Source organism: Theropithecus gelada, chromosome 4 (genome assembly GCF_003255815.1).
Source record: "Theropithecus gelada isolate Dixy chromosome 4, Tgel_1.0, whole genome shotgun sequence".
Classification (NCBI taxonomy): Eukaryota; Metazoa; Chordata; class Mammalia; order Primates; family Cercopithecidae; genus Theropithecus; species Theropithecus gelada.
The window spans coordinates 129725168-129739520 of NC_037671.1; the positions used below are offsets into that span (position 1 = coordinate 129725168).

The following is a 14353-nucleotide window of genomic DNA, read 5'->3' on the forward strand; positions in this document are numbered from 1 at the left end:
TTCATGGCATGTGCGAGGAGAACCTAAAGGATTAGGAGATTACAAACACCAAATGAGGTTTGCTATTAGTCTTGCTCTGTTGCCCAAGCTGCAGTGCAATAGCATGATCTCAGCTCACTGCAGCCTCAACTTTCCTGGCTTAAGCAATCCTCCCACCTCAGCCTCCCTAGTAGCTGGGATTGCAGGTGCATACCACCATGCCTGGGTGATTTTTTGTATTTTTAGTAGAGATGGAGTTTCACCATGTTGCCCAGGCTGATCTCAAACTCCTGGGCTCAAGCAGTTCACCCTCCTTGGCCACCAAAGTATTGGGATTACAGGTGTGAGCAGCCACACCTGACCGTCTTATCCTTCTTCATGCCTCAAACTGGATCCTACTCAGACATGTTGTAACGAATTAGTATGAGTTTATTTTGGTACAAAAATTTGAATCCATGCGTCGTTTTTCTATAACATGCATTTTCTGTGAACTTTTGAAGTTTCCTCATATGGTGGCCAGAGGGGGCACTGCGAAATCTCCAGAGACTTTCCATAAAGCATACAATTTCTGAAATGTTTATAGTAATAGCATTTTGCACACTTAACCTAGAGGAGGCTAGTGTTTCTTAAGATCTGAAAATTCTTCCTATGCAACTCTTAAAATAACACATTAGACAGACCTAATTATTTCTAGCATCTCTCTATTTATAAGTTGAAAGAACAAGCTTTGGTGATTTTCCAGGGCCGTTTGGGAGATCTCAAAGTTAGTTTTAGGTAGGAAAAAAAATCTTGAAACTTCTATTTTTAAATCTAAATTTGGGGTTCAGTGTTGGGAAGGTAAAATTAACAATTGTCAGAGGAGATTTTGTAACTAGATTAATACAGGATCATGAATAAGTGAGGGGAAAAAACCTATTTCTCAAGGTAATAACATATATTTAAAATACAAACATAAAACTTAGAGGATAAGGACAATTGTAAAGAATCTTGGCTCTTCCTTAAGCAATGCAACATTTTTTGCCCTTAAATAATCACGGGCATAATAAAGTCATCTAAAATCACAGAAAACTATTCTGATAAGACACAGAATCTCTGCTCTGTAGGCAGATTAGACAGAAGGCAGAGGAATTTGCTTTCACTGGACATGTTTTCACATTGTGGGTCAAGGCCTAATCAGTAAACCAATGAAGCAAACCCATTGAAGTTGAGTAATTTTTGCTAAGATTTTTATGTATTTTTGTAGTTTCTTTTTAGATATATGTAGGCATTTGTATTAATCCATTCTCACACGGCTATAAAAATACTACCTAAGACTGGGTAATTTATAAAAGAAAGAGGTTTGATTGACTCGCAGTTCCACATGTCTGGGGAGGCCTCAAGAAAATGACAATTATGACGGAAGGCAAATGAGAGGCAGGCATCTTCTTCACAAGGCGACAGGAGAGAGAAGTGCTGAGGGAAAGGGGAAGAGCCCCCTGATGAAACTGTCAGATCTCTTGAAAACTCGCTCCTCATCATGAGAACTGCATGGAGGAAGCGCCCCCATCATTCAATTACCTCTTCCTGGTCTCTCTCAATACCTGGGGATTATGGGGATTATAGGGATTACAATTCAAGCTGAGATTTGGGCAGGGACACAAAGCCTAACCATATCAGCATTATAAACCAACGCAAGTCAAATTCACTCTCCAGGTGGTGTACTTCCTTTACATTGTAGGACAAACAGACCCTTTAGGACAAATTATGGTCCGAAGACTTCTGGGGTTCCCTGAAATGTTTTTAGGGGAACTGTGAGGCCAAAGTTATTTTCATAACAATAATAAGCTACGGAGTTTTTCAGAGGCTATATGACCACAATAGATTCAATGGAGAAGCAGACTTGAAAACCCATCAGTTGTCTATTAAGCCAAACATTCAGGATATTTTTGTAAAAATGTTCAAGATTGTCATTTTTCTCATACAAATTTTCTTTAAGAAAATGTTATTGACATTATCTAATGGAGTAGTCGTTGTTATTTCCCAATACATTAATAAATATATATATTTTTATTTCTCAGTTTTGTTTTTGTTTTTGTTTTGAAATGGAGCCTCGCTCTGTCACCCAGGCTGGAGTGCAGTGGCTAATCTCGGCTCATTGCAGCCTCTGCCTCCCAGGTTCAAGCAATTCTCCTGCCTTAGCCTTCCAAGTAGCTGGGATTACAGACATGCATCACCACACCTAGCTAATTTTTGTATTTCAGTAGAGACAGGGTTTCATCATTTTGGCCAGGCTAGTCGCAAACTCCTGACATCTCCTGCCTCCGCCTCCCAAAGTGATGCGATTACAGGTGTGAGCCATGGCACCCAGCCGGTTTTAGTGATTTAAAACGTCAAATATTGATACTTATAACCCACATTATAAACTACAGAATAAAACATCTTTAGCTTCCTCAGTAATTTTTAAGAATCTACTGGATGGAGAGACAAAATGTTGAGAACGGCCGCTTTATTCAAAAACGAGTCTTTGTTCTTGAAAAAGAAAGGCACATACATGTTTTTCTTTTTCTCTCGCTCTTCCTGCTAGTATAGTTGTAACCATCTATATAAATATAATTTCTATTTCAGCAAGATAGTTGACAGATAATTGAGATTGTGTGTCGTACCAAGCAAAGTCAGAGACACACACAAGTCAGAGACACACAAAACATGATTTTCTTTATAGCTACATACATCCTTTTTTTGCTTTGTAAAGTGGCAAAAATGAAAATGGTCATTAACATAAGCTAAAGATATGGCTTCCCTTGAGCATTTAAAAATAAAAATAAAAGAATACAAACTTAAAATGATGCTTAATAATGTTTCAGTATTCTTTTTATCTTACTTTGAAATTTTCTGAGTATCAAATGATTTTCAATTTATTTAATATTATTTCGAGGTTTTAACTTGCCTAAAGATCTTGGAAAGCATTTTTAAGGTGATATTCTGGAAAACGTAATTATAGTTGATATAAAAATATAAATGATTCAATGAACACAAATTTATATTTTTAATGATCTTAAACATTATGCGGGAGGAAGCACATTTGAACTGTTTCGGAAACATAAGCCAATATAAAACAATATGTATGTTTGCTTTTTAATTAACCATGATAGATCAGAGAAAAGACAACTGTATTTTTTTCACATTGCAAAGATTAACCTTAATTATGTTAACTGAGATTTTTAAAAATATTTCTGAAATTTTTATAACAGAAAATGTTTTAATCTAACATATTTAAAAGATTAGGAGTTGATTTTCTGTGAACTTCAGTGTTAAAAAACATTTTTAGGCTTCTTAAAGGAGTCACATAACTTGGAAAAATATGGTTGATACTTTTCACTAAAGCATTCACTAAAGTTCCTGCTAAACTCTATGATAGCATTGCCTTCAATGGATGAATTATTTTCTTCTCCTCTACAATCTCCTAATCAGTAAGAAATTAAATCATTTTATTCTCTTGAAATCACAGTTTCGTGCTGAATTCTTTTGTAATATTTTATCGTGTATATTTTGATAACTATGCTTGTTAAAATCTTTCTCCTTTCCACAGGGGAAAGTACAAATAATCCATAAGTAATCTTCAGCATCAATACCTATAATCTATTGTTAAATATTTTGTGTGCTTTTAAAATTCAGAGGAACTCTTTACTCTGCTTTCTTTCAGAATGGTGTTTGTTCTCATGCCATTATTAAAATAGGTGCCCCTGTCTTTCTCAGGACAATTTTTGTTGGTCAGTGCCTCAGTCCGTTGTGTGTCACTATAACAGAATACCACAGACTGCGTAATTGATAAAGAAATCTACTTTTTACAATTTTGGAGTCTGGGAAGTTCAATATCAAGGGATAAATATAGACGCAAATTCACCTTCCAGTACCTTCTTGGAACTTCACACAATGCCTCTGGGGGTGCTGGGTGCCATGCCTACTTTTTTCGTTTCTTTTCTTTTCTTTTCTTTTTTTTTTTTTAATCAATCGAGACAGTGTCTCACTCTGTCTCCCAGGCTGGAGTGCAGTGGTGTGATCTCACCTCACTGCAACCTCCACCTCCCAGTTTCAAGCAATTCTCTTGCATCAGCCTCCCAAGTAGCTGGGACTACAGTTACATACCACCATGCCCAGATAATTTTTTTGTATTTTTAGTAGAGACAGGGTTTCACCATGTTGACTAGGCTGGCCTCAAACTCCTAACCTCAAATGATCCACCCGCCTCGGCCTCCCAAAGTACTGGGATTACAGGCGTGAGCCACCGCGCCTGGCCACCGTGTCTACTTTGACGTCCCATATCCATGGGTTCATTCATTCATTCATTCAAAAACAATCTATTACATATTTTTTTCAGCTCATTCATTCATTCATTCAAAAACAATCTATTACATATTTTTTTCAGCTCCTGTAACCAATTACCACAAAGGTAGCGGCTAAAAATAACACATGTGTATTATCTTTGAGTTTTGTAGGTCAGAAGTCCTAAAAATCAAGGTGTTGGCAGAGTTATGTTCTTTCAGAGTTCTGGAAGCTCTCAGGGAAAGTCCTTTTCCTTGTGCTTTCCAGGTTGTAGAGGTGCTGCCATTCCTGGGCCCATGGCCCCTTTCATCCTCATGGCCAACAGTAGCCGGTGGCCTCTTTCTTGTGACACTCTGACTCTGACTATACTGCCTTCCCCTTCTATCTTTTAAGGATCCTGTGATTATATTGCTACCACCTAAGTAATTCAGGATCCTCACCATATTTGAAGATCTCCTGATTATTATCTACAACTTTGATTTCCCCTTGCCATGTAAAGTAACATATTCCTATTTGCAGGGTTTTTGAATTTGGACATAGACATCATTGGGAGCCATTATTCTGCCTACCACAGTGATTTAGTGTCAGGATTATTCAGCAATACGTATGAGTTTCTACCATGGTCAGGAACATTTAGTATTACAATGAAGTACTCAGCCATGTAGGTAAAGAGTGAAATGCTATATTCTGCTGAGAACTGTTGCATTTAAGTAGATTACTAAATTGTATAAACCTTTGATCCATTATGACTTGTTTCTTCCCAGACAATATTTGAAGAACAATCTTCTCATTTTTGTCTGTACATCATACATCACTCCTAATGTATTGCTCCCAGCACTTTCTGGATACTATTTATTATTATAGCTATTATACACAAGACAAAAATCACAGTTTGTTTCATTTCATTAATAAAATATTGACTTATAAATGTTTTAGGTTAGAAGATAATGTAGCAGTCATTCATCCATCTGGCCTAATTTCACTCACATCTATGGGTAGATAAACAGACACCAAGAGGTCAGGTTGTGAACTGCTTAGTTCACCTAGTTCTTCCTTGAGCTGGGACTGGAACCCAGGCCGTCTGATCCCCAGTCTGGCTCATTGTTTCATCTCTGTCCAAGAGAGAATGCTGGCTTCAGGAAAATTCAGTGGTATTGCCAACAATTTTCCATCTTACTGAAAATGCAGTCTGTGCAAGGCAAAGGGAATACCTTCCTTGTTTATTCGATTATAAAAACAAGGAATCCCATTTTTTCCTTTTTATCGAATCATGGGTTGCAGACATTATTCATGGGCTTCATAATTTTAGGAAGTGTTTTGAGCCTTTTTAAAAAATTCACATGAGACCAGGCATGGTGGCTCATACCTGTGTCCCAGCACTTTGGGAAGGCGAGGCAGGTAGATCATTTGAGGTCAGTTCGAGACCAGCCTGCCCAACATGGCAAAACCCCATTTCTACTAAAAATACAAGAGTTAGCCGGGTGTGGTGGTATGTGCCTGTAATCCCAGCTACTTGGGAGGCTCAGGCAAGAGAATCACTGGAACCTGTTAGTCAGAGGTTGCAGTAAGCCCTGATCATGCCACTGCACTCCAACCTGGGCACCAGAGTAAGACTCCGTCTCAAAAAAAAAAAAAAAAAGGTGAAATTCACACAAAACTAAACATTTTAGAATTAACAATCCAGTAGCATTAAGTACCTTCCCAATGCTCTGCAAACACCACTTCTATCTAGTTACAAAATATTTTCATCACCCCAAAATAATACTCCATACCCAGTAAGCAGTTAGTCCATTTCCCTGTCTTCCCAGCCTCTGGCGATCACTAAGCTACTTTCTGTCTCTCAGTCTCTGGCAGTCACTAAGCTATTTTTCATCTCTATAGTTGTGTCTGCTCTGAATATTTCATATAAAAGGAATTATATAATATTTGTCATTTTGTGTTTTGCTTTTTTCATTTAGCATAATGTTTAGAAGGTTCATCCAGGTTATCATATATAGAAATGCTTTATTACTTTTTATGGCCAGATAATACTCCGTTGTATATATATACCACGTTTTGTTTATCCACTCACCTGTTGATGGACATTTGGAGTATCTTTACCTTCTGGGTATCATGAATACTGCTGCTATGAATATACGTATACAAGTGTGGGTTTGAGTCCTCGTTTGTACTTCTTTGGGGTATATACATAGGAGTGGACTTACTGGGTTATTTGGTAACTCTGTGTTTAACTGTTTGAGGAGCTTGAGCCTATTCAAGTTAGATCCAAGACAGGTTTTTAAGAAATGCTCTCATGAATCCCCATGTTAACTCCAAAGGCTCAGGGGCAGAAACATGCTTTGAAAAATCAACAGATTCCAGCCCTGACACTTGGGACTTACGTGACCTTGATCAAGTTTCTTAACTACACTCTGAGCCTCCATTTATTCATAGGTGAAAGTTAAAATAAAAACACCTACCTCCCTAGGTCAGCCGTTGTAATTCCAGGAAATAATGTGTAAGATACTATAGTACGGTGTCTGGCAAATAGTATCTCCTCAACAGATGATAGTTATATTTTCTATCTCATCTCACCTCCCACCCTAGTCCATATGGAGCCACCTAACTTCTTGTAGGGCTGAAATATATATTCACTTATTTATGACTAAATCCTGTGGAATGAAACCAAAGACTTTATGAAGCTAAGAAATATTAAATCTCCTGCCTCCTAATCTACACAGTGAGTCATAAAGGGAATTTACCTGATCGAGTATGATTTGTCTTTCAAAGCGGTTCTTTATTTCCTCCTACCAGTCTGTATTTTTAACCATCATAAATTATTTTTGCCTGTCTTCCCAGCTATTAATAAATGTCATCGTCCATTCAGGCTGCCATAACAAAATATCACAATTAAATGGCTTATAAACAACAGATATTTATTGCTGACAGTTTTGGAGGCTGGAAGTCCAAGATCAGGGTGCCGGCAAGGTCAGGCTCTGGTGAGAGCTGTCTTCTGGGTTGCAGACCACTTTCTCCTCATGTCCTTACATAGCAGAAAGCAACTTTCATAAAGACACTAATCCCAATAATGAAGGTTCTAATTCTTCATCACCTTCCAAAGGCCCCATCTCCCAGGGGTACCATCATAGTGGGCGTATTTCCAAATATGAATTTTGGGGAGGAACAAATATTTGGTCCATAACAGTAAACAAAAATAAATGTTATCCTTGTTCACTCTTTTCCTTAACAATGATATACAGATTGTTGTAATTTTTTTTTAATGCTTCTTCAGTAACTTTATATAAAGTTCTTCATTCTAAAATAATTTCATTGAGACGGTTACTACGGTATTGTAAAGCTTTTTTTTTTTTTTTTTTTAAACAGAGTTTCACTTTGTTGCCCAGGCTGGAGTGCAGTGGCAGGGTCTTGGCTCACTGCAACTTCTGCCTCTCAGGTTCAACCAAAGTAATTTTTTAGTAACCACTTTAAAAATTCTAACTACTCTTATTTCCATTAAAGATGAAATTATTGTTTAGATTGATTTCCTAAAATATATTTCTTTTAAATTTCAGTTGTAAAAATGTCTTTTCTGTTTTAAACTTAATAACATTTCCCTTATTCAGTTGTAAAAATGTCTTTTCTGTTTTAAACCTAATAACATTTCCCTTAGTCATTTTCTAATTCAAATGGACTCTATTATCATCTTTGCTTTTTGTTAACATGACTTTTGATTTTCTTCTATTATAGTTATAAGTGTAGGTTATTTTACCCTATAAGTTAATGCAGTGTTTATTTTCTTTTTACCCCTTATTTATTCTTAAGCATTTTTTCAGCTTAAAAATGTGGAAGCCTAATTTTCCTGTATGTAGGACGTAGTGACGTATTCACGGTTTTGATTAAGCTCCTTCATTTTTTTTCATTTAGTGTATAGATCTTCTCCCCCACACACAAAGTATCTAAAGCTGTAATTTTCTGCCCACCAGTCATTCTAGAACAGGTATCCTTTAGCATTAAATGTTCTCATTTGTCTGAGCCTCGTTTATCAAAATGTAACTTATTGTCTTTTAAAAAGGAGAAGCAAGAGTTAGAGGGATTTTCTCTAAAGGCTGAATTTATTTGACTCTGTTAGGAGATTCCCAGGGTTTGTGGCCACTACTTGCCCGTGTTGTACCACTTCAGAGCTCATTTGAATGTCTTATAGAGAAAGACAGTTATATCTCTTGTAGGCTTGTTGGACTTAGATTCAGTTTCAAAGAACACTCCTATATTTTCATTTTAAAATATGCTCTTTTGCCTGTTTCATGGACTACAACTAGAGTGCAACCAGACCTAAAACTCACTGGATTATATACGCCTCAATTTGCAAATTGCTGCAACAGGGACCTGAGGAACATGAAAGGTAGCCTTGGTATAGGTCACAGGGCTCCAGGAATGTGTTGAAAGGGTCGATGTATTAAGAGCTCAACTGCTGCAGCACCCTGAACACACATTTCCCTTATGCATTCATTCTGAAACATTTATTCAGCACTTCACCTTTGCAAAGTGCTCCAGGGCTGGAGAGCCGGTGTGTGTCAAGCCAGATAAGTTCCCTGTTCTCTTGGAGGGTAAGTCAAGTGAGGGAGATGACCTCAATCTAATAACCACAACAGACAGGTGAAACTGAATCTGCGACTCCCGCCACAAAACAAACATCGCTCAGCTACAGGAACATATGATAGGGAAATTCTCCCAGGGCCTTGCCCTGCGTATTTAGGTATATAAGTATGAATCTCTTTTAGGACTACCGAATAGATTATAGCATGTCTCCCTCACCGACTATCTTTCTACAGGCCAAGAACGAAGAAGTGGCAGTTCCTTGTCATTCTGAGTGTTCGCCACTCCCATTTACCCAGAGGTAGACTCTCCGTAACTTTCAAACAGAACAGTTAATTTTGAAAAGGTCCTAAAATAGATAACAGAACTGAGTTCAGCATCCACTGCACCGTTTACTAGCTGAGTGATTTAGAGAAAGCTATTTGACCTCTCTCAGCTCCAATGTTCATAATTTTAAATTGGGAATAATAAATACAAACCTCAAATGAGTCTCGTGGGGAGGAGACGAGACCTAAAAAGTTCAGCACAGCGTCTGGCACGTGGTAAGTGCCTAGTGAAGTATGGTAGCTACCTTTATTTTCTTCATCATCAACTAGAAAAGAAGGAGGATATCTTCCATATTGTTTGTTTGTTTATTTTTTCCCCATTGAGTCTCCTAGACATCATTCATACTGTGATTGGATTTAAATCTTGGCAGGGACACTTGACATTTGGGAATAAGTTCAATTGTATCTTTAATGCATTTAGTTACAACTCCATGTAACTGAAAATTAGACTCATGAAGTATAAAATGGATCTTCCTTTAGATATCAATGTGTATACAAATAGGAGTTTATAAAGACATATTTTATTTCTTTGAGACGGAGTCTTGCTCTATCGCCCAGGCTGGAGTGCAGTGGCGCGATCTCAGCTCACTGCAACCTCCACCTCCTGGGTTCAAGCGATTCTCCTGTCTCAGCCTCTCAAGTAGCTGGGACCACAGGCACCCGCCACCACACCTGGTTAATCTTTTGTATTTTCAGCAGAGACAGGATTTCCCTGTGTTAGCCAGGATGGTCTCCATCTCCTGACCTCGTGATCCACCTGCCTCTGCCTCCCAAAGTGCTGTAATTAGGAACCTGAGCCACCGCACCCAGCCTCTAAAGACATTTGTGAGGAACATTTCTATAAAGTCAAAGATGCAATTCTATCAAATTGAAAAAGTGTAACTTTATATTAGCCTATCATAAATTATTATATATTTGGATTTTGCGGGATTTAAATTTGTATGCATAATCTTTATGTAAGGAAAAATTGGGGAAAGTTTTCCTATGTAAGCCTGTAAAGCATTTTCACTTTAGTCATTCATTAGAATTTTAGTATGTTTCCTTCCTCTGGATTCACCAGAAAACAACAACAACAATATCTTTTCCCAGTAAGTCTTAACATTTGACCTCAACTGTGATGCCAGGTGAATTCTGGGCATGTTCCCAACCTCCCCACGGCCAGCTGTGGTTCTTGTTTGTGGAGGGACTCTCTCCCCTTGTTTACTCACAGGGCACTTTCCACAGTTTACACTTTCACTGAAATAGGTTATCTCATCTTCCTGCCTGTTAACTGTGTTTGAAAAGGAAATCGAATGTTGAATTTAATGCTGTGGGGATGGTGAGAAACTGCTCAGAACAATTAATTCCCTCATGTTTTTTTTAACAGCTTAAAAACCAGCTTGTTTGAAGTTTCACATGGCATGCAAACACTTTTCCCTGGGCAGTGGGGAATGGGTGTTGAGCCCCTGAAGAATGAATCACCTTGTCTGCTCTTAACCTACCTGGACTTCCCCTGTAAAATCAATTGTCAGCCGAGTTTGGGAAATTTCGGCCATGAGACTCTGAAATTCATTCTGAATTCTGAATTACTGAAATTCATTTATAGGTTCAGTGAGTAGTTATTAAAATTTTGCTGTGTGTCAGGCACTATGCTAAATCCTAACCTTTCAAAATGGACCAAGTCAGACTTAGTCACTGTTGCAAAGACTTTTAAACGCAAACTAGGAGGAAACAAATAGAAAATACTTCTGGTAAATTATAGTAGGTGGTTTTAATGCAGGGTGCCTAAGCACACAGTCTGGGCCATTGGATTTGTATTTGAGGATCAGTGAGGCCTTCCTGGAGTGTGTGAGGTTTAACATGAGGCCTGAGAAATGATTGGTGATGGTGGTAGCGTGATAGAGGCAGTAAGTAGATTTTGAATGCTCACTTTACTTCCCTAGGTATTCTTTAGCTCTTGACCTAAAATATCTGTCTCTAACCTCACAATAAATCCCAGGAGACAGTTTCTTTTTCTAATCCCATTTCACAGACGAGGAATCTGAGCCCCAGAGAGATTAAGTAACTACCCCCATGGTCCCATAACTGCGAAGCACCAGAGCCTGGATCCAAGTCCAGACACAGATGCAATAGTGAGCTCAGCTGAGGAAAGAGAATTGGAAAAATGCTTGAAAGGCAGGGGCTGTGTGTACGAAGGAATGGAGGATAGCAAGGAATGGCCATTTCTTTCCTAGGCAAAGTGCAAAGGGTACCAGGCAGGCAGGGAGAGAGGAAGCCAGGTGGGCCAGGTTATGAGGAGTCTTGCAAGTTCCTTCCAGAATCTGTATCAGCTGAACTTCATGATTGTCCTGCAGTTACCTAACAGTGTCCTCCTCCTCAAGAGGCACTAAACTATTAGGGGGTAAAGGATCATGATGTTTACAAATTACTCTCTAAGAACTCAGACACTCCATAGCAACAATAACAATACAGTTATACATACAGTAATAACTATGTTGTATTCATTATATATAAGCAGAGACAGAAAGAGGAAATCTCACAAAATTGATAACAAGGGGTTAACCTAGGTGAAGAACAGTTTTTTGTACTATTTTAATAACTTTTAGTGAGTCTGCAATATTTTGCAAATAAAAAGAAGAGGAGGAGGAATCTACTTTATTTTACTGAGACAGGTTCTCGCTCTCTCACCCAGGCTGGAGTGCAGTGGCACCATCTCGGCTCACTGCAACCTCCACCTCCCAGGTTCAAGCAATTTTTCCACTTCAGCCTCCCTGATAGCTGTAACTACAGGCACGTGCCACCATGCCCAGTTAATTTTTGTATTTTTAGTAGAGACTGGGTTTCACCGTGTTGGCCAGGCTGGTCTCAAACTCCTGACCTCAGGTGATCTGCCCCCCTTAGCCTCCCAAAGTGCTGGGATTACAGGTGTGAGCCCCGGCACTGGCACCCGGCTGCAGAATCTACTTTATATGTGTGATGGGGATCCACTCAGTGGAAGATTGTATGCTAAGCGACCCAAGGAAATGTACACTCGAAGGTATGGGAAACAAGCTGCTGAGGTCAGGAACAGGGAGGCCACATGGGAGGATCCTCCAGCCGTGCCGCAAGACGCCTGCCAGCCTGGAGGGAGCTGCGACCTGGTGTCCATAGGTGGCAGCAACAGGAAATAACGTCAGCACACTGAGTCATGGTTTTGTTTAAACCGCAATTGTGAAATATGATCACAGCATAAGAACATGCATTTTTTTATTACAGTTAATTGAGTCTTGTTTGCTATAAAATCCAAGAGGTGCGAAAATTAAAAACAAAACTCTAACTTCTCCAAAACCTTCTCTTTATTTTTTAGGCTTATGCTGGCTTCTTTATTCTTAGACTCTTGTAATCATTACCTGTATTTCCAGAATTCAGATCTCATTACAGGTTACGTGGTATCCAAACATGAGTAATGCATACTTTAGAACTTTTTAATGGCAACTCAATGCTGACCTATGTTAGTTACTCCATTTAATGTAGGAATTACCTCATGTCCTTATGTTATATCCCCACAAATAATTTATGAAATTCTAGTTCAGGATATAGGAAATTAAGCAAATTTACATATATGTATGTGCACACGTACAAATATAAGCATATACACACACACATATATATTTCCCCCTTCCCTTGACAGATTTCTAATATAAGAGAAAAAAGTAAACTAATATTTGTTTGCATGCAATGTGAGCAATGATAGACATCCGTTTTGCATACCAGGGCAAAACAACGGAACATCTAAATCAGACTGTAAGTAAGGTGGCTGAAAGTGGGGGTACATTAAGGGGTCAGGAAAATCTTTTTCAAAATCGTAAGACCTAATGGGAATTTTAAAAGACAAGCAGGAAATAGCTAGAACAAGGAAGAGCAGTGAGGTCTGCCAATTTCATCTTCTGCGTTTGACAACAGAGGGGTTTGTTGGAGTCTCTTTTGTTTGAATCCAGAGTGGCAACAAAGTGGTAATAATGTTATTACTTGCCTTATTGTATGTAACTTAATTTTCTGGGCTTTTTAAGCATGGATCGGAATTAGATGCGGGATTCCCTGTTGTTTTTGAGAAATTCAGTCGATGTTTCTCGGATTTAACCGATTGAGGCTGACATCTGCCTTGTAGCATCCCAGAGGATCCACTTTCTCTGGTAATTGAAATGTTGTTCTACAAGAGAGGTTGAAAGGTTCCTTCTATCTGCTTTCACTTCAGTTGTCAGCCTATCCTGTGCTACTTGTGTTCCCACTAAGATTTAGGAGTGGCTCAGAGGATGACGTTTTACCAAATTTCAACACAGTGACTGGCTGGCAGGTCAGTAAACTCCATCATCCTGTAGCTACAGGCCACACTGATGATGATTTTCCTTTACGAGTGAAGCAGGAGGTCATTTGAGTGCAGTAAGGTGTCATATGATGACACTTCAGTCCATGACAGACACATACAGGATGGTGGTCCCATAAATTTATAATAGAACTGAAAAATTCCTATTGCCTAGTGACACTGTCGCTACAGGCTACACTGATGATGATTTTCCTTTACAGGTGAAACAGGAGGTCATTTGAGTGCAGTAAGGTGTCATATAATGACACTTCAGTCCATGACAGACACATACAGGATAGTGGTCCCATAAAATTATAATGGAGCTGAAAAATTCCTATTGCCTAGTGACACTGCCGCTACAGGCTACACTGATGATGATTTTCCTTTACGGGTGAAACAGGAGGTCATTTGAATGCAGTAAGTTGTCATATGATGACACTTCAGTCCATGACAGACACATACAGGATGGTGGTCCCATAAAATTATAATGGAGCTGAAAAATTCCTATCGCCTAGTGACTCTATAGCTGTTGTAATGTAGTAGCTCAAGGCATTACTTGTGTTTGTGGTGGTGCTGGTGTAAACAAATCTGTGCCGCCAGTCATATAAAAGTATAGCACATATGAAGCACAATACATAGTACTTGATAATAGTCATGAATAATTGTTACTGGTTTATGTATATTGTGTACTTTTTATTGCTATTTTAGAGTACACTAATACTTATAAATAAATTAACTGTAAAGCAGTCTTAGGCAGGCTCTTCAGGAGGATTTCCAGAAGAAGGCATTGTTACAGTAGATGACAGGTCCATGTGTGTTACTGCCCCCGAAGACCTTCCAGTGGGACAAGATG

The 14353-nt window shown here is 38.7% G+C and overlaps 1 protein-coding gene across 3 annotated transcripts in view; it reads left to right on the forward strand.

The window, feature by feature from the left end:
* The window catches only part of PRKN (parkin RBR E3 ubiquitin protein ligase), a 919793-nt gene that overhangs the window by 353961 nt on the left and 551479 nt on the right, over positions 1 to 14353 (forward strand). The window lies entirely within an intron of this gene.